The sequence below is a fragment of the Agelaius phoeniceus genome, chromosome Z, assembly GCF_051311805.1.
Source record: "Agelaius phoeniceus isolate bAgePho1 chromosome Z, bAgePho1.hap1, whole genome shotgun sequence".
Taxonomy (NCBI): domain Eukaryota; kingdom Metazoa; phylum Chordata; class Aves; order Passeriformes; family Icteridae; genus Agelaius; species Agelaius phoeniceus.
In genome coordinates this window covers 26,775,575-26,793,702 of record NC_135303.1, presented here as the reverse complement: position 1 = coordinate 26,793,702, position 18,128 = coordinate 26,775,575, and positions in this window count along the sequence as shown.

Genomic DNA, 18,128 nt, shown 5'->3' with positions numbered 1-18,128 from the left:
CAGCGGGTAACATGCAGGCTGGGAAGGAAGCAAGATTGGGACTGAAGCAAGATTTGCTTTTCCTTAAGGACAGGCAGGAAAGCAGCAAAGCTGCCTGGCTTTTGTCATATCTGGGATCTAGGCGTTAAAACCAATGTGAAGGCCAGCAGTGTGCAAAGGTAATTCTGTTAGTGTTGCTTCCTTAGAGGAATGCCAGAGCCTTTTGGGACAACCACCGAGCTTCTCCAAGGGAGCTGGAAGAGGGATCTAGAAATTCTGCATGAATGTTTGTTAGAGAAATGCCCGTGTGCTGTCCCTGTGTGTGTGTGTGTGTGTGTGTCCCCATCAGTTGGCCTGAAAAACATCCTGTTTCTCCAAGTTTCAAGGGAGGAGTGATGAGGTGAGAGACCAGCTCAGAGGCCCAAAGGAGGGAAACCATGCAGTGACATTATTGGGCAGCAAAAGGAGATTTGAGAAAGGGGGCAGGATGAATGCCTCCACTTTGAGAGGAAGCTTTGGAGTTGGCTTTGTGCTGGACAACTTGCAAATTCCAGCTCCTCTCAGAGCTGGAGGAGAGCCAGTGGGAGGAGCCCTTCCGGCTCTCCAGGGCAGGAGATGAGGTCTGGGCCCTTGCACAGAGGCAGGCTCCTGTGCACCTGCAGCTGGAGGCACCTTGCAGAGAAGCACCGGGAAGAGCCAGGGCTGTCCCTGCACTGCTTTTGCCCGTCTCATCAGACGACTGAGGAGAAAAGGCCCAATGGGAAGCTTCTCAGAGCAAACTTGCAGCAGAAGAAGTACAAGGGGCAGAGGCGGCCCATGCCCCTTTCTGTCCCATGGCTCCCCTGGGCTTCTAGATGGAATGTTGGGCTGTGCCCATAGCAACTGTCGTTGTCTCCTGCTCCTGCGGCCCTTGCTGGAACACTGCTGGAGCAGCGCTGGAGCAGCAGCTGCAGGATCAGCTCCTGGGCTGTCCCTGACCAGCCGCCTTCTGCACTCAGCGCCAGACCCGGCCTCTGCACCGACATCCTGGTCTCCTCGTCTGCCTCCGGGCATCCCCAGAGCACTTGGGAACCCTCCAAGGTAAGAAAATCCCCGTTTGCCCTCAAAGCACTAGCACAAGGGCAGGAGGCTCCAGCTGGCTCTCCCACCAAGCACGACACACAGGCTGCGTGCTCACTTTCCCCAGACGAGCTTCCACGTGAAAGCAGGGTGCAGCTTCTGAAGGAATCGTCTTGCCTCCAGGGGAAACACAGACCTTTCCACAGAGGACCTAGAGAGGTGTCCCAGTGCAGTTGCAGATCCTCGTCCACGCATCACCTGATTAAACGTTCTTAGCACCCATTTCAGTCCTCAAACTATCTTGTGCTGACCCCAAAACAAATTGTTCCTGGCTGAGCAGGTCAGGGCTTCAGTGCCAACAAATCCCCTTATGCCCTGACTCTGCTCACACCCGCTCCAAAGCTTCAAACAGCACAATGATGGCACTTCTCCTCTGGCATCCCTGTCGTTCAGGGCATGGAAGCATTTGACTGGGCTTCTCCTCAAACACAGGCTTTCAACTTTAAAAACCATCTGGTATCAGCAATTCTTATCTACTTACCTAGTTTCATTGCTTCTAGATCCATTCTATTTTAAGATCTTTAGAGATTCTTTTTTCAGTGCATGTAGGGCTGGTTCTACCTCATGCTCAGGGGCGGCCGTCAAATGCCATCTCCTCAAGAGCACAATCACAGTAGCACAGAATTTTCTGCCTTGGAAGGGATTCTGAAAGATCACTGAGCCCAACTGCAGGGCCTGCCCGGGGCAGCCTCAACAATCACAGCCAGTGCCCAAGAGCAGTGTCCAAACACTTTTGGAGCTCAGTCAGCCTTGGTGCTGTGCCCCCTTCCCTGGGGAGGCTGTTGCAGTGCCCAAGCAGCCTCTGGCTGAAGAAGCTTTTCCTTCGATCCAACCTAAGCCTGCACTGGCACATCTCCCCTGCCATTCTCTTGGCTCTTCTCAGTGGCCCCGGGAGTGAAGAGAGTAGTGCATGGCCTTCTGCTTGCCCTCCTGAGGAAGCTGCTGACTGCTAGAGGGTCCTGCCTAGGACATTCCATGTCAAAAAGGCGGCAATGACAGCAAAGAGAAAGGAGCTGGGACACAGGAGCTCGGGCTTTGCAATGATGAGGATGAGAAGGAAGGCTACCGACACATCCTTGGCAGAAGGATTTTGAACTGGAGCATTGTTTTGATCTCTTTCAGGTGGAAAGGAGAGGCACAATGAAAAGGAAAGCAAGAGCCCAGATTCAGCCGTGAGTTTTGGCCTAGGGTTAAAGCACAGCAAACTGGAGGAATGGCGAGGAGGAGAACTGCTCTTTCAGAGTCAGGCTGGGATTGGTTCAAGCCTGTGGGTGCACAGCAAGGCTCTCTTGACCACTTGCCTTTCTCACCTCCACCTCCTTCTTCCTTTAGACGCATCAATGTTGGCAGCGACTTTCAGGCTGAGCTCCCAGAGCTGCAGAGCAGAGCACCAAGTGAGGATGAAGAGCCTGCAAGCCTGGTCTGGAAGCCCTGGGGGGAGGATGACTCTGACATGGAAAAACCTGACAGAGGTAGCTTTGCTTCAAGCTTTTCTTCCAGCCCTGAGCTACTTGGGTCTTGAAAAGGCTCCTTTTGCCTAAAAAGGCAGCGTTTTGAAGGCTCTGCTTCTCTCCTTGTCTTGCCCATCTTCCCATGTAGAAGTGTTAGAGACAGGAGAAAGAGCAAGCACCTTGCTCTCCAAATTGGTCAGGGCCGTTTGCCACTGGAAGAGCGGAGATTGGCCCCCACTTCTTCTTACAGAAGCTGCTTTGGAGGGAGAGCCAGCACTGCGTGGGCCCTTGCTTCAGCTGGCCCTGTCTTTGCTCTCCTTTTCATGCTCTCTCTCCAAGCTGCTGTCTTTAGCTGCCGGCCTTTCCTTCTGCCTTGCATGGCAAGCTTTGCCCTTGCTGGCCTCCAGGCTGACTTTCGGTGGGTTTTTTCTTGTGCTTGCAGTAAGAGAACTGTTGGACATGGCCAGCTCCCGTGGCATTCCCGGGGCAGCAGCTAACCTGGAGCGCGCCCTGCACTGCCTGCACCAGGCACGCGGCAGCGTTCCGGTAAGAAGCGGCTGTTTGGGCGCACAGAAGAGGGCACAGGGAATGCAGAAGGCCCGGGCACTGGGACAGCCTTTCCTGGCTGCTCTTGGAAGAAGGGTCTTAACAGGGAGCAGAGCACTTGCTGCCTGCTGGGTCTCCTCCAGCTGCGTCAGGGCTGAGCCCAAAGGGCTCCAGCAGGGAGAATCTCCCTCCTGGAGGCGGCGACGGCGGCGGAAGGTCCTGCTGCCTTGTAAATGGCCTGGAGATTTGGCTTCTCTAAGACATTTGGAGGGGAAATTCCCAGAAGCCTCAGTCAGCTGAGGCCATTCTGGCTGCAGGAGCAGCAAAATCCTCAGCTTGGTGAGCAAAAGGCCTCTCTTGGGGACCAGGATCAAAGGGTTGGGCAGCAAAAACTTCACCCACATGGGATAGAGTCGCTTGAATGTCTGGAGAGGCAAAGGAGCTGAAAGGCAGCACCTGTGATTTTTTGGCTCATTTTAAATGTGCTGGGGCGGCTAAAGCCTTTTCCCTCTTGATCTTGCAGGAGGCTCTGGAGATGCTGCTCTCAGAGGGGCCTGCAACAGCTCAAGGCCATCCCATGGCTGATTATCATTACACAGGTAAGCAAAGCAGAGCTTCTTGCGTCCCTGACAGATGCTGCCGTCCCCTTCATTGTTGTGGCAAGCGTTTCTGCTTCAAGAAATTGTGCTTAACACCAGCACAAGGTCTTGTCTCCTCTGCAGCTGGGGAAAGCACCAGCATCTAGTCCTTCAGCTTTACTTGTTTTCCAATCCTTCTCCCCGGGCAAGGCCTGCTCTTGTCTTCACGACCTTCTGAGGGAGCAGACACGTACACCCACGTGAATGACGGCCTGCGACCGTTTTCTTTCGGCAGCCAGTGGGATCTACTTGGTGTGGATCAAGGGATCCCTTTACTACCCGCTGCTTTTTATTGCCAGGCTCTGATAGATGGACACCTGAGGAGAAGGAGTCCTTCCAAAAGGCTTTCCACACCTACGGCAAGGATTTTCATCTCATCCAGAAGCAGGTAAAGCCACGGGACATTCTTTACCCGAGCAGATCAGCAGCAGGAAAGCTGGGTTATTTCTGGGAACAAGCACCGGGCTTCAGTCTCTCTCTTCTCAAGGAGCAAGTATCTTCAAGTAGTAACAAAAGGGGACATCAAAAGCCTGTGTCAAAAGGATGATCCTGCCTCTCCAGCCCTTTTCTCCAAGCTCTTTTGGAAGATGAAGCTTTATTCTGTCAGACTTGTGGCACAGGTCTGCTGCCGCTTCCACAAGACGCTGTGCTGGCACAACTGCAGTGAAGCGGGGAAAGAAGAACTGTGCTAGATGCATTTGTTGTTGATCTGTGCATTGCGTGTATTAGCACCTAGCATAAGACACGCTTTAAGACATTGCATGATGCCTCTCTTTCCCCATGTTGATTTCATTTTACACCCTACTCCATTTACTTCATGCTTTTACTTCCTAGTTCACTCCATAGTCTACTTTTTCCCCAGTGCACCCGACACCATTTTCGATTCCTTCTTTTTCTCTTCACAACAGATCCAGACTAAGACCGTGGCCCAGTGTGTGGAGTACTACTACTCCTGGAAAAAGGAGCATAAACTTGCCAGCACTCTTGCTCAGGTGAGGGGCAAGAAAATGGAGAGGTGCCAGGAAGGTCGAGAAACTGGGAGAAAAGCTGCTGGCGAGCCATGCCAGACGCCCCTTTGCCAGGATCACATCGTCCCATACGCTGGGAAAGGCACAGCAGATGCTGCCCGGGCCTTCCTTGTGCTGCTGCCCTGAAGTATGCAATTCTGGAGCCTAACTTTGACCCAAGAAAGCAGCACCGCCACCAAAATGGGCTTTGACTCTCTACAGATGGGCTTCTCAAGGGCTGGCACCCTCGCTGACTCCAATCAGACCCCAAATTCCCCACTGCTTGCTGACATCAGCAATCCGGGCTGCCTTTGTGGATATGCTGCAGATTTTCAGGGAGTTTTTCTAGCATGCCAGCATAGTCCCCAAGAAGGAGCTGCTGGTGCTGTGGCTCCCCTAAAACTTTCCTTACTGGCAAAGAGCAATTTGCTTCCCATCATGTGAGAGAGAGAGAGAGAGAGACAGGGAGGGAGATTATTTTGGGGACTAGAAAATGGCTAACCACGTGTCTACCCTAATTGGACTGAATTGAAATGCCATTGCCTAGACATTTGTGGAGGAAAAGCAGAGAGATGTTAGGCAGAAAGGTAGAAATAAGAAATGTAGAGCTCTAAATAGCCAGGTCTTTATCCCACCCCTTTGGCCTGTAGAAAAGAGGAGTATTTTCCTCCAAGCTCTGGCTTGGCAGCCCACCGCAGCCCATTGGCAAAGACAGCCGGTTTCTCAGCTCTTGAGGCTTTGGAAGGATTTGCTTAGGCCGATAGATTTTTGTGCTGGATGCTCTGATTTCCAGCTTTGTGAGAGGAAGGAAGCATTGATAAGGACTCTTTGATTTCCAGAGTGTGGGCAAAGCAAAGAGGAGCAAAAGCCCTCCCAGAAAGGAGAACGGGGAGCCAGGGAAGAGAAGCCGCAAGAGGGCTCGCAGCGCCGAGTGTCCCTGCTGCCAACCGCGCCAGCCGCCCCCTTCGGCGGGAGGCCCCTTTCCCTGCGGGCAGTGCAAACGGTGCGTAAGTTCCTCCTCTTTCTGCTCAAAGCTGCGCCTTTGGACTAAAACGGGCTGACCCTTTTCAAAGGCACCGCAGGGGAAGCTGGGGGGGCACTTGCAGCATCGCCCCCGGCAGCCGTGCTCAAGCTTAACACCCACCTCAAACCCAAAGAGCTTAGGTAAAACCCAGCCTTCACAATGAAACCTTGCCGTGCCCCAACAAGACCCAGTTGATACAAGTAGGAATAGATCCATCAAAGCTTGGTTTGATGCTGCTGATCAAATTCAAAAGAGGATGCAGCAAAAGGAGGAAGACATTTCAAGGCATTGAAAGTAGAACCATCAGACTCATGGTGCTGATCCATTGACAAATGTGCCACTGCCCGAAAAGACAGAAATTCATACTCAAACGGAGATCTCGGCACTTGCTTTCATGGTGTGTACTAGCGTCAGCAATGGACGGTTTGTTTCCTATCTTGCAGGGTGTTTGAAAGCATGAAGGAAAGGAACAAACACAGCAGAAGACATCGGCCTCGGAAGGAAGCAGAGCCTCTCCCCAAGAAGAAAAGACTCTGAAGTTAGACAAGCCTGCAGGTTGTCCAGGGCTAGCAAGAGTTAGGTGTCAATAGGACTAGATAGGAATAGGACTGTTTTTTAAGCTTTTAGGGTAGTTGAATCTTCTACATAGTTAGTGATAGGACATGATAGGAATCTCCTCAATTTAGTAGTTAAGATCCATTAGTATTATTGGAGATTCATCTGTTTGATTAGATTTCTCAATAAATTTCAAAGGTTGGGTGTTGTCTATGCTCTGCCTTTTGTCATTTTGCCTTTGTGGAGAGCCAATGGGTCTTTATCATTAAACCAAAGTTTGTTCCATTTTGTCTTTTTGTCTGTCTAAAAACACTCCGGCAATGTTTGTTCCATTTGCCTGGTGTTGCAAAGACGGCACTTGCCCTGAGAGAAGAAGCTGGGCAGGCGCCACCTCCCCCAGGCCCAGCCCCTTGCTCAGCTGGCAGGACTAAGTGAGGTGTGTCTCCTTTACTGCCAGTGACGTAATGCTGGGGCTTCAGCCTTTGATTCCTCAACATCTCAGCTGGGAGTGGAAAGGGAGGCTTTGTTTAGTTCACTGAATTGCATCTAGATGAGTGGTCTGGTCTCCCCATATTTTCTGGCATAAAAGCAGCGGGTTGAGTCCTTTTTGGAGCCCAGCCAGAAAACTTTCTTTCATTTTGGGGGACTGATGGAGCTGACCACCTTGGAGGACGTTTCTAAGCCCTCCGATTCTATCCAATTCCTATCGGCATGCACCACAAAGGCATGGCTAGTTCAGTTGCAGTTTCTCCTGAAAGGACCAGTGTCCCGCTCTGGGCCTCCAGCAATCTCCTTAGCTAAAGCCGAGCGGGTGTGATCATTATCCTCTGACTTGTCACAGCTGGGGCACTTGCGCCAAAGAAGAATCCAAGTCACTCTTTTATTGAGGCCAGCAAATGGCCCTGCCTAGCAAGGCTTTGGTGGCAGGGGCTGTGGAGGGTGGATGGAGAGGGGGCGAGGGAGGGGGCAATTGCCAGGCTGCTTCTGGGAAGCCGAGGGAAGCTTGCCCTTGTCTGATGGAGCCGGTGCAGGTGGGCTTTGGAGGTTACAAAGTATCTGCCTTGCAGTGGGACTTGTTCCAGCTGCCCCCTCAGTTTGCTGGCCAGCGGGTAACATGCAGGCTGGGAAGGAAGCAAGATTGGGACTGAAGCAAGATTTGCTTTTCTTTAAGGACAGGCAGGAAAGCAGCAAAGCTGCCTGGCTTTTGTCATATCTGGGATCTAGGCGTTAAAAGCAATGTGAAGGCCGGCAGTGTGCAAAGGTAATTCTGTTAGTGTTGCTTCCTTAGAGGAATGCCAGAGCCTTTTGGGACAACCACCGAGCTTCTCCAAGGGAGCTGGAAGAGGGATCTAGAAATTCTGCCTGAATGTTTGCTAGAGAAATGCCCGTGTGCTGTCCCTGGGTGTGTGTGTGTGTGTGTGTGTGTGTGTCCCCATCAGTTGGCCTGAAAAACATCCTGTTTCTCCAAGTTTCAAGGGAGGAGTGATGAGGTGAGAGACCAGCTCAGAGGCCCAAAGGAGGGAAACCATGCAGTGACATTATTGGGCAGCAAAAGAAGACTTGAGAAAGGGGGCAGGATGAATGCCTCCACTTTGAGAGGAAGCTTTGGAGTTGGCTTTGCGCTGGACAACTTGCAAATTCCAGCTCCTCTCAGAGCTGGAGGAGAGCCAGTGGGAGGAGCCCTTCCGGCTCTCCAGGGCAGGAGATGAGGTCTGGGCCCTTGCACAGAGGCAGGCTCCTGTGCACCTGCAGCTGGAGGCACCTTGCAGAGAAGCACCGGGAAGAGCCAGGGCTGTCCCTGCACTGCTTTTGCCCGTCTCATCAGACGACTGAGGAGAAAAGGCCCAATGGGAAGCTTCTCAGAGCAAACTTGCAGCAGAAGAAGTACAAGGGGCAGAGGCGGCCCATGCCCCTTTCTGTCCCATGGCTCCCCCGGGGGTTCTAGATGGAATGTTGGGCTGTGCCCATAGCAACTGTCGTTGTCTCCTGCTCCTGCGGCCCTTGCTGGAACGCTGCTGGAGCAGCGCTGGAGCAGCAGCTGCAGGATCAGCTCCTGGGCTGTCCCTGACCAGCCGCCTTCTGCACTCAGCGCCAGACCCGGCCTCTGCACCGACATCCCGGTCTCCTCGTCTGCCTCCGGGCATCCCCAGAGCACTTGGGAACCCTCCAAGGTAAGAAAATCCCCGTTTGCCCTCAAAGCACTAGCACAAGGGCAGGAGGCTCCAGCTGCCTCTCCCACCAAGCACGACACACAGGCTGCGTGCTCACTTTCCCCAGACGAGCTTCCACGTGAAAGCAGGGTGCAGCTTCTGAAGGAATCGTCTTGCCTCCAGGGGAAACACAGACCTTTCCACAGAGGACCTAGAGAGGGGTCCCAGTGCAGTTGCAGATCCTCGTCCACGCATCACCTGATTAAACGTTCTTAGCACCCATTTCAGTCCTCAAACTATCTTGTGCTGACCCCAAAACAAATTGTTCCTGGCTGAGCAGGTCAGGGCTTCAGTGTCAACAAATCCCCTTATGCCCTGACTCTGCTCACACCCGCTCCAAAGCTTCAAACAGCACAATGATGGCACTTCTCCTCTGGCATCCCTGTCGTTCAGGGCATGGAAGCATTTGACTGGGCTTCTCCTCAAACACAGGCTTTCAACTTTAAAAACCATCTGGTATCAGCAATTCTTATCTACTTACCTAGTTTCATCGCTTCTAGATCCATTCTATTTTAAGATCTTTAGAGATTCTTTTTTCAGTGCATGTAGGGCTGGTTCTACCTCATGCTCAGGGGCGGCCGTCAAATGCCATCTCCTCAAGAGCACAATCACAGTAGCACAGAATTTTCTGCCTTGGAAGGGATTCTGAAAGATCACTGAGCCCAACTCCAGGGCCTGCCCGGGGCAGCCTCAACAATCACAGCCAGTGCCCAAGAGCAGTGTCCAAACACTTTTGGAGCTCAGTCAGCCTTGGTGCTGTGCCCCCTTCCCTGGGGAGGCTGTTGCAGTGCCCAAGCAGCCTCTGGCTGAAGAAGCTTTTCCTTCGATCCAACCTAAGCCTGCACTGGCACATCTCCCCTGCCATTCTCTTGGCTCTTCTCCGTGGCCCCGGGAGTGAAGAGAGTAGTGCATGGCCTTCTGCTTGCCCTCCTGAGGAAGCTGCTGACTGCTAGAGGGTCCTGCCTAGGACATTCCATGTCAAAAAGGCGGCAATGACAGCAAAGAGAAAGGAGCTGGGACACAGGAGCTCGGGCTTTGCAATGATGAGGATGAGAAGGAAGGCTACCGACACATCCTTGGCAGAAGGATTTTGAACTGGAGCATTGTTTTGATCTCTTTCAGGTGGAAAGGAGAGGCACAATGAAAAGGAAAGCAAGAGCCCAGATTCAGCCGTGAGTTTTGGCCTAGGGTTAAAGCACAGCAAACTGGAGGAATGGCGAGGAGGAGAACTGCTCTTTCAGAGTCAGGCTGGGATTGGTTCAAGCCTGTGGGTGCACAGCAAGGCTCTCTTGACCACTTGCCTTTCTCACCTCCACCTCCTTCTTCCTTTAGACGCATCAATGTTGGCAGCGACTTTCAGGCTGAGCTCCCAGAGCTGCAGAGCAGAGCACCAAGTGAGGATGAAGAGCCTGCAAGCCTGGTCTGGAAGCCCTGGGGGGAGGATGACTCTGACATGGAAAAACCTGACAGAGGTAGCTTTGCTTCAAGCTTTTCTTCCAGCCCTGAGCTACTTGGGTCTTGAAAAGGCTCCTTTTGCCTAAAAAGGCAGCGTTTTGAAGGCTCTGCTTCTCTCCTTGTCTTGCCCATCTTCCCATGTAGAAGTGTTAGAGACAGGAGAAAGAGCAAGCACCTTGCTCTCCAAATTGGTCAGGGCCGTTTGCCACTGGAAGAGCGGAGATTGGCCCCCACTTCTTCTTACAGAAGCTGCTTTGGAGGGAGAGCCAGCACTGCGTGGGCCCTTGCTTCAGCTGGCCCTGTCTTTGCTCTCCTTTTCATGCTCTCTCTCCAAGCTGCTGTCTTTAGCTGCCGGCCTTTCCTTCTGCCTTGCATGGCAAGCTTTGCCCTTGCTGGCCTCCAGGCTGACTTTCGGTGGGTTTTTTCTTGTGCTTGCAGTAAGAGAACTGTTGGACATGGCCAGCTCCCGTGGCATTCCCGGGGCAGCAGCTAACCTGGAGCGCGCCCTGCACTGCCTGCACCAGGCACGCGGCAGCGTTCCGGTAAGAAGCGGCTGTTTGGGCGCAGAGGAGAGGGCACAGGGAATGCAGAAGGCCCGGGCACTGGGACAGCCTTTCCTGGCTGCTCTTGGAAGAAGGGTCTTAACAGGGAGCAGAGCACTTGCTGCCTGCTGGGTCTCCTCCAGCTGCGTCAGGGCTGAGCCCAAAGGGCTCCAGCAGGGAGAATCTCCCTCCTGGAGGCGGCGACGGCGGCGGAAGGTCCTGCTGCCTTGTAAATGGCCTGGAGATTTGGCTTCTCTAAGACATTTGGAGGGGAAATTCCCAGAAGCCTCAGTCAGCTGAGGCCATTCTGGCTGCAGGAGCAGCAAAATCCTCAGCTTGGTGAGCAAAAGGCCTCTCTTGGGGACCAGGATCAAAGGGTTGGGCAGCAAAAACTTCACCCACATGGGATAGAGTCGCTTGAATGTCTGGAGAGGCAAAGGAGCTGAAAGGCAGCACCTGTGATTTTTTGGCTCATTTTAAATGTGCTGGGGCGGCTAAAGCCTTTTCCCTCTTGATCTTGCAGGAGGCTCTGGAGATGCTGCTCTCAGAGGGGCCTGCAACACCTCAAGGCCATCCCATGGCTGATTATCATTACACAGGTAAGCAAAGCAGAGCTTCTTGCGTCCCTGACAGATGCTGCCGTCCCCTTCATTCTTGTGGCAAGCGTTTCTGCTTCAAGAAATTGTGCTTAACACCAGCACAAGGTCTTGTCTCCTCTGCAGCTGGGGAAAGCACCAGCATCTAGTCCTTCAGCTTTACTTGTTTTCCAATCCTTCTCCCCGGGCAAGGCCTGCTCTTGTCTTCACGACCTTCTGAGGGAGCAGACACGTACACCCACGTGAATGACGGCCTGCGACCGTTTTCTTTCGGCAGCCAGTGGGATCTACTTGGTGTGGATCAAGGGATCCCTTTACTACCCGCTGCTTTTTATTGCCAGGCTCTGATAGATGGACACCTGAGGAGAAGGAGTCCTTCCAAAAGGCTTTCCACACCTACGGCAAGGATTTTCATCTCATCCAGAAGCAGGTAAAGCCACGGGACATTCTTTACCCGAGCAGATCAGCAGCAGGAAAGCTGGGTTATTTCTGGGAACAAGCACTGGGCTTCAGTCTCTCTCTTCTCAAGTACCAAGTATCTTCAAGTAGTAACAAAAGGGGACGTCAAAAGCCTGTGTCAAAAGGATGATCCTGCCTCTCCAGCCCTTTTCAACCAAGCTCTTTTGGAAGATGAAGCTTTATTCTGTCAGACTTGTGGCACAGGTCTGCTGCTGCTTCCACAAGACGCTGTGCTGGCACAACTGGAGTGAAGCGGGGAAAGAAGAACTGTGCTAGATGGATTTGTTGTTGATCTGTGCATTGCGTGTATTAGCACCTAGCATAAGACACGCTTTAAGACATTGCATGATGTCTCTCTTTCCCCATGTTGATTTCATTTTACACCCTACTCCATTTACTTCATGCTTTTACTTCCTAGTTCACTCCATAGTCTACTTTTTCCCCAGTGCACCCGACACCATTTTCGATTCCTTCTTTTTCTCTTCACAACAGATCCAGACTAAGACCGTGGCCCAGTGTGTGGAGTACTACTACTCCTGGAAAAAGGAGCATAAACTTGCCAGCACTCTTGCTCAGGTGAGGGGCAAGAAAATGGAGAGGTGCCAGGAAGGTCGAGAAACTGGGAGAAAAGCTGCTGGCGAGCCATGCCAGACGCCCCTTTGCCAGGATCACATCGTCCCATACGCTGGGAAAGGCACAGCAGATGCTGCCCGGGCCTTCCTTGTGCTGCTGCCCTGAAGTATGCAATTCTGGAGCCTAACTTTGACCCAAGAAAGCAGCACCGCCACCAAAATGGGCTTTGACTCTCTACAGATGGGCTTCTCAAGGGCTGGCACCCTCGCTGACTCCAATCAGACCCCAAATTCCCCACTGCTTGCTGACATCAGCAATCCGGGCTGCCTTTGTGGATATGCTGCAGATTTTCAGGGAGTTTTTCTAGCATGCCAGCATAGTCCCCAAGAAGGAGCTGCTGGTGCTGTGGCTCCCCTAAAACTTTCCTTACTGGCAAAGAGCAATTTGCTTCCCATCATGTGAGAGAGAGAGAGAGAGAGACAGGGAGGGAGATTATTTTGGGGACTAGAAAATGGCTAACCACGTGTCTACCCTAATTGGACTGAATTGAAATGCCATTGCCTAGACATTTGTGGAGGAAAAGCAGAGAGAAATAGATGTTAGGCAGAAAGGTAGAAATAAGAAATGTAGAGCTCCAAATAGCCAGGTATTTATCCCGCCCCTTTGGCCTGTAGAAAAGAGGAGTATTTTCCTCCAAGCTCTGGCTTGGCAGCCCACCGCAGCCCATTGGCAAAGACAGCCGGTTTCTCAGCTCTTGAGGCTTTGGAAGGATTTGCTTAGGCCGATAGATTTTTGTGCTGGATGCTCTGATGTCCAGCTTTGTGAGAGGAAGGAAGCATTGATAAGGACTCTTTGATTTCCAGAGTGTGGGCAAAGCAAAGAGGAGCAAAAGCCCTCCCAGAAAGGAGAACGGGGAGCCAGGGAAGAGAAGCCGCAAGAGGGCTCGCAGCGCCGAGTGTCCCTGCTGCCAACCGCGCCAGCCGCCCCCTTTGGCGGGAGGCCCCTTTCCCTGCGGGCAGTGCAAACGGTGCGTAAGTTCCTCCTCTTTCTGCTCAAAGCTGCGCCTTTGGACTAAAAGGGGCTGACCCTTTTCAAAGGCACCGCAGGGGAAGCTGGGGGCACTTGCAGCATCGCCCCCGGCAGCCGTGCTCAAGCTTAACACCCACCTCAAACCCAAAGAGCTTAGGTAAAACCCAGCCTTCACAATGAAACCTTGCCGTGCCCCAACAAGACCCAGTTGATACAAGTAGGAATAGATCCATCAAAGCTTGGTTTGATGCTGCTGATCAAATTCAAAAGAGGATGCAGCAAAAGGAGGAAGACATTTCAAGGCATTGAAAGTAGAACCATCAGACTCATGGTGCTGATCCATTGACAAATGTGCCACTGCCCGAAAAGACAGAAATTCATACTCAAACGGAGATCTCGGCACTTGCTTTCATGGTGTGTACTAGCGTCAGCAATGGACGGTTTGTTTCCTATCTTGCAGGGTGTTTGAAAGCATGAAGGAAAGGAACAAACACAGCAGAAGACATCGGCCTCGGAAGGAAGCAGAGCCTCTCCCCAAGAAGAAAAGACTCTGAAGTTAGACAAGCCTGCAGGTTGTCCAGGGCTAGCAAGAGTTAGGTGTCAATAGGACTAGATAGGAATAGGACTGTTTTTTAAGCTTTTAGGGTAGTTGAATCTTCTACATAGTTAGTGATAGGACATGATAGGAATCTCCTCAATTTAGTAGTTAAGATCCATTAGTATTATTGGAGATTCATCTGTTTGATTAGATTTCTCAATAAATTTCAAAGGTTGGGTGTTGTCTATGCTCTGCCTTTTGTCATTTTGCCTTTGTGGAGAGCCAATGGGTCTTTATCATTAAACCAAAGTTTGTTCCATTTTGTCTTTTTGTCTGTCTAAAAACACTCCGGCAATGTTTGTTCCATTTGCCTGGTGTTGCAAAGACGGCACTTGCCCTGAGAGAAGAAGCTGGGCAGGCGCCACCTCCCCCAGGCCCAGCCCCTTGCTCAGCTGGCAGGACTAAGTGAGGTGTGTCTCCTTTACTGCCAGTGACGTAATGCTGGGGCTTCAGCCTTTGATTCCTCAACATCTCAGCTGGGAGTGGAAAGGGAGGCTTTGTTTAGTTCACTGAATTGCATCTAGATGAGTGGTCTGGTCTCCCCATATTTTCTGGCATAAAAGCAGCAGGTTGAGTCCTTTTTGGAGCCCAGCCAGAAAACTTTCTTTCATTTTGGGGGACTGATGGAGCTGACCAGCTTGGAGGACGTTTCTAAGCCCTCCGATTCTATCCAATTCCTATCGGCATGCACCACAAAGGCATGGCTAGTTCAGTTGCAGTTTCTCCTGAAAGGACCAGTGTCCCGCTCTGGGCCTCCAGCAATCTCCTTAGCTAAAGCCGAGCGGGTGTGATCATTATCCTCTGACTTGTCACAGCTGGGGCACTTGCGCCAAAGAAGAATCCAAGTCACTCTTTTATTGAGGCCAGCAAATGGCCCTGCCTAGCAAGGCTTTGGTGGCAGGGGCTGTGGAGGGTGGATGGAGAGGGGGCGAGGGAGGGGGCAATTGCCAGGCTGCTTCTGGGAAGCCGAGGGAAGCTTGCCCTTGTCTGATGGAGCCGGTGCAGGTGGGCTTTGGAGGTTACAAAGTATCTGCCTTGCAGTGGGACTTGTTCCAGCTGCCCCCTCAGTTTGCTGGCCAGCGGGTAACATGCAGGCTGGGAAGGAAGCAAGATTGGGACTGAAGCAAGATTTGCTTTTCTTTAAGGACAGGCAGGAAAGCAGCAAAGCTGCCTGGCTTTTGTCATATCTGGGATCTAGGCGTTAAAAGCAATGTGAAGGCCGGCAGTGTGCAAAGGTAATTCTGTTAGTGTTGCTTCCTTAGAGGAATGCCAGAGCCTTTTGGGACAACCACCGAGCTTCTCCAAGGGAGCTGGAAGAGGGATCTAGAAATTCTGCCTGAATGTTTGCTAGAGAAATGCCCGTGTGCTGTCCCTGGGGGTGTGTGTGTGTGTGTGTGTGTGTGTCCCCATCAGTTGGCCTGAAAAACATCCTGTTTCTCCAAGTTTCAAGGGAGGAGTGATGAGGTGAGAGACCAGCTCAGAGGCCCAAAGGAGGGAAACCATGCAGTGACATTATTGGGCAGCAAAAGAAGACTTGAGAAAGGGGGCAGGATGAATGCCTCCACTTTGAGAGGAAGCTTTGGAGTTGGCTTTGCGCTGGACAACTTGCAAATTCCAGCTCCTCTCAGAGCTGGAGGAGAGCCAGTGGGAGGAGCCCTTCCGGCTCTCCAGGGCAGGAGATGAGGTCTGGGCCCTTGCACAGAGGCAGGCTCCTGTGCACCTGCAGCTGGAGGCACCTTGCAGAGAAGCACCGGGAAGAGCCAGGGCTGTCCCTGCACTGCTTTTGCCCGTCTCATCAGACGACTGAGGAGAAAAGGCCCAATGGGAAGCTTCTCAGAGCAAACTTGCAGCAGAAGAAGTAGAAGGGGCAGAGGCGGCCCATGCCCCTTTCTGTCCCATGGCTCCCCCGGGGGTTCTAGATGGAATGTTGGGCTGTGCCCATAGCAACTGTCGTTGTCTCCTGCTCCTGCGGCCCTTGCTGGAACACTGCTGGAGCAGCGCTGGAGCAGCAGCTGCAGGATCAGCTCCTGGGCTGTCCCTGACCAGCCGCCTTCTGCACTCAGCGCCAGACCCGGCCTCTGCACCGACATCCTGGTCTCCTCGTCTGCCTCCGGGCATCCCCAGAGCACTTGGGAACCCTCCAAGGTAAGAAAATCCCCGTTTGCCCTCAAAGCACTAGCACAAGGGCAGGAGGCTCCAGCTGCCTCTCCCACCAAGCACGACACACAGGCTGCGTGCTCACTTTCCCCAGACGAGCTTCCACGTGAAAGCAGGGTGCAGCTTCTGAAGGAATCGTCTTGCCTCCAGGGGAAACACAGACCTTTCCACAGAGGACCTAGAGAGGGGTCCCAGTGCAGTTGCAGATCCTCGTCCACGCATCACCTGATTAAACGTTCTTAGCACCCATTTCAGTCCTCAAACTATCTTGTGCTGACCCCAAAACAAATTGTTCCTGGCTGAGCAGGTCAGGGCTTCAGTGTCAACAAATCCCCTTATGCCCTGACTCTGCTCACACCCGCTCCAAAGCTTCAAACAGCACAATGATGGCACTTCTCCTCTGGCATCCCTGTCGTTCAGGGCATGGAAGCATTTGACTGGGCTTCTCCTCAAACACAGGCTTTCAACTTTAAAAACCATCTGGTATCAGCAATTCTTATCTACTTACCTAGTTTCATCGCTTCTAGATCCATTCTATTTTAAGATCTTTAGAGATTCTTTTTTCAGTGCATGTAGGGCTGGTTCTACCTCATGCTCAGGGGCGGCCGTCAAATGCCATCTCCTCAAGAGCACAATCACAGTAGCACAGAATTTTCTGCCTTGGAAGGGATTCTGAAAGATCACTGAGCCCAACTGCAGGGCCTGCCCGGGGCAGCCTCAACAATCACAGCCAGTGCCCAAGAGCAGTGTCCAAACACTTTTGGAGCTCAGTCAGCCTTGGTGCTGTGCCCCCTTCCCTGGGGAGGCTGTTGCAGTGCCCAAGCAGCCTCTGGCTGAAGAAGCTTTTCCTTCGATCCAACCTAAGCCTGCACTGGCACATCTCCCCTGCCATTCTCTTGGCTCTTCTCCGTGGCCCCGGGAGTGAAGAGAGTAGTGCATGGCCTTCTGCTTGCCCTCCTGAGGAAGCTGCTGACTGCTAGAGGGTCCTGCCTAGGACATTCCATGTCAAAAAGGCGGCAATGACAGCAAAGAGAAAGGAGCTGGGACACAGGAGCTCGGGCTTTGCAATGATGAGGATGAGAAGGAAGGCTACCGACACATCCTTGGCAGAAGGATTTTGAACTGGAGCATTGTTTTGATCTCTTTCAGGTGGAAAGGAGAGGCACAATGAAAAGGAAAGCAAGAGCCCAGATTCAGCCGTGAGTTTTGGCCTAGGGTTAAAGCACAGCAAACTGGAGGAATGGCGAGGAGGAGAACTGCTCTTTCAGAGTCAGGCTGGGATTGGTTCAAGCCTGTGGGTGCACAGCAAGGCTCTCTTGACCACTTGCCTTTCTCACCTCCACCTCCTTCTTCCTTTAGACGCATCAATGTTGGCAGCGACTTTCAGGCTGAGCTCCCAGAGCTGCAGAGCAGACCAGCAAGTGAGGATGAAGAGCCTGCAAGCCTGGTCTGGAAGCCCTGGGGGGAGGATGACTCTGACATGGAAAAACCTGACAGAGGTAGCTTTGCTTCAAGCTTTTCTTCCAGCCCTGAGCTACTTGGGTCTTGAAAAGGCTCCTTTTGCCTAAAAAGGCAGCCTTTTGAAGGCTCTGCTTCTCTCCTTGTCTTGCCCATCTTCCCATGTAGAAGTGTTAGAGACAGGAGAAAGAGCAAGCACCTTGCTCTCCAAATTGGTCAGGGCCGTTTGCCACTGGAAGAGCGGAGATTGGCCCCCACTTCTTCTTACAGAAGCTGCTTTGGAGGGAGAGCCAGCACTGCGTGGGCCCTTGCTTCAGCTGGCCCTGTCTTTGCTCTCCTTTTCATGCTCTCTCTCCAAGCTGCTGTCTTTAGCTGCCGGCCTTTCCTTCTGCCTTGCATGGCAAGCTTTGCCCTTGCTGGCCTCCAGGCTGACTTTCGGTGGGTTTTTTCTTGTGCTTGCAGTAAGAGAACTGTTGGACATGGCCAGCTCCCGTGGCATTCCCGGGGCAGCAGCTAACCTGGAGCGCGCCCTGCACTGCCTGCACCAGGCACGCGGCAGCGTTCCGGTAAGAAGCGGCTGTTTGGGCGCACAGAAGAGGGCACAGGGAATGCAGAAGGCCCGGGCACTGGGACAGCCTTTCCTGGCTGCTCTTGGAAGAAGGGTCTTAACAGGGAGCAGAGCACTTGCTGCCTGCTGGGTCTCCTCCAGCTGCGTCAGGGCTGAGCCCAAAG